This window comes from Seriola lalandi, unplaced genomic scaffold (genome assembly GCF_002814215.2).
Source record: "Seriola lalandi dorsalis isolate HSWRI2012SDOR001 ecotype SW California unplaced genomic scaffold, Sedor1 jcf7180002054827, whole genome shotgun sequence".
Lineage (NCBI taxonomy): Eukaryota > Metazoa > Chordata > Actinopteri > Carangiformes > Carangidae > Seriola > Seriola lalandi.
The window spans coordinates 273,246-276,010 of NW_019525380.1; positions in this window are offsets into that span (position 1 = coordinate 273,246).

Consider the following 2,765-nt stretch of genomic DNA (forward strand, 5'->3'; position numbering starts at 1 on the left):
GCATAAAAAACAGTATAGTAAGGCATGAAAAATGTCATAAAAACGTCATAGTATATTATGATTTAAACAATGTCATAAAAACATCATAGTATTTTATGATTTAAACAATGTCATAAAAACGTCATAGTATACTATGGCATTAAAAATATAGTATAGAAAGGTAGAAAAAATATAAAAACACCATAGTATAGTATGGCATGAAAAACGTAATAGTATAGCAAGGTAAAAAAAATGTCATGAAAACGTCATAGTATAGTATGGTTTAAAAAATGTCATAAAAACAATAGTGCTGTAAGGCAATAAAAAAAAGTATAGTAAGGCATGAAAAATGTTATAAAAACGTCATAGTATATTATGGCATTAAAAATGTCATAGTATAGCAAGGTATAAAAAATATCATAAAAACGTCATAGTATAGTAAGGTATGAAAAATGTCATAGTATACTGTCCCATTAAGTTGTTTAGTTTTTCCACTTCCTGTTTTATTTTATTTGGATCCCCTCACTTCCTGTTTGTGTTTGTTCTCAGTGTCTCGACTCCCTGTGTGTGTGATTGTTCATTGTCTTCACCTGTGTCTCATTATCCCCTCTCCCTGTGTGTATTTATACCCCTCCTCTCCCTGTGTGTCTTTGTCAGATCGTCTGCGTTTCTAGTCACAGCGTTTTGGCTCGTTTTCCTTGTGTCGTTGACTCCTGCCAGGGCGCCGCCTCCGGTGGTCTCTGCCTCCGTGCTGCCTCCGGTGGTCCCTGACTCTGTGCCGCCTTCGGTGGCCCAGCTGACTCCTGATTCTGGTTCACAGTCAATGGTCCGGCCGATCCCTGCTCATCTTGTCCTGTCGGCGGTCCAGCTGACTCCTGACTCTGGTTCCCAGTCAGTGGTCCGGCTGATACCTGCTTCTCGTGTTCTGTCGGCAGCCCAGCTTCCTCCTGCCCCTGGTACCCAGTCGGCTCCTGTCACCCTCCAGAGGGGCGACGCCATCCTCTGGCTCGACCTCCGGAGGGACCCCGTCTTCGCCGCCGGCCTCCAGAACGGCTCGTCCGTTTGCCCGACCTCCGGGTCACCCCACTGAACTGCCCGGCCTGTCCATAAGGCCTCCGAGCCGTCCACCTGAGTTGCCCTGTTTTGTCCCTTGTGTCCCTCCTCCGGACCCCCTCCTCCCGCCCTGGGGTCGTCTGGAAGCCATCCCTTAAGGGGGGTGATTTAGTTTTCTGTGTTTTGGGTTTCTCTTCTGGGTTTTGAGTATTTTTGGTTTGAATATTTCTGGTTTGGGTATTTCTAGTGTCTAGTTTAGTCTTCCTTGTCTTGTGCTCTGTTTCCCTGTGCACTTCCTGTTTTATTTTGTAATTGGTTTCCATGTGTGTCTCAGTGTTTTGCTTCCTGTCTTGGTCCTGTTTTCTGTGTGGTGATTGTCTGCCCTGCCCTAATGTGTTTCACCTGTGTTCAATCACTCTTGCCTCCCTTGTCTATATAGTCTTTGTGCTCCCCTTTGTCTATGTCGGTTCATCTGTTTGTCTGGGTTTGTCCTCATCGGTTCACGTCGCCTGTTCAAGTCCCCTGTGTTTCCTTGTGCTTTGAGCTTTCTGCTTAGTGCCCAGTGTTATATCGTGCTTTGGCTTCCTGTTCAGTTGGTTCACAAGTTTTGTAAGTTCTTCTGATTATTAAACATTTTTCACTTTCTCCCAAGTGTTGGCTGCATTTTGGGTCCACCACTACTTACCACAAACCGTAACAGTATACTACAGTTTACTAAATGTGATAAAAACGACATAGTATAGCAAGGCTTGAAAAACGTCATACTTATAGTAAGGTATAAAAAATGTTGTAAAAACAACATAGCATATAGCAAGGCATAAAAAACGACATAGTATAATAAGGCATAAAAAGTCATAAAATCGTCATCGTATATTAAGTCATAAAAACGTCATAGTATAGTAAGGCACAAAAAGTCATAGTATAGTAAGGCATAAAAAGTCATAAAAACGTCATAAGGCATAAAAAGTAATAAAAACGTCTTGGTATAGTAAGGCATAAAAAGTCATAGTATAGTAAGGCATAAAAGTCATAAAAACGTCATAGTATAGTAAGGTATAAAAAGTCATAGTATGGTAAGGCATAAAAAGTCATTGTATAGTAAGGCTTAAAAAGGCAGAAAAAATCATAGTATAGTAAGGCATAAAAAGTCATAAAAACGTCATAGTATAGTAAGGCATAAAAAGTCATAGTATATTAAGGCATAAAAAGTCATAGTATAGTAAGGCATAAAAAGTCATAAAAACGTCATAGTAAAGTAAGACATAAAAATCATAGTATAGTAAGGTATAAAAAGTCATAAAAACGTCATAGTATAGTGAGGCATAATAATTCATAAAAACGTCATAGTATAGGAAGGCATAAAAAGTCATAAAAATGTCATAGTATATTAAGGCATAAAAAGTCATAGAAACGTCATAGTATAGTAAGGCATAAAAAACAATAGTATAGTGAGGCATAAAAACTCATAAAAACGACATAGTATAGTAAGGCATAAAAAGTCATAAAAACGTCATAGTAAAGTAAGGCATAAAAATCATAGTATAGTAAGGCATAAAAAGCCATAGTGTAGTAAGGCATAAAAAGTCATAAAAACGACATGTCATAGTAAGGCATGAAAAATCATAGTATAGTAAGGCATAAAAAGTCATAGTATATTGAGGCATAAAAAGTCATAAAATCGTCATAGTATAATAAGGCATAAAAAGTCATAGAAACGTCATAGTATATAGTAA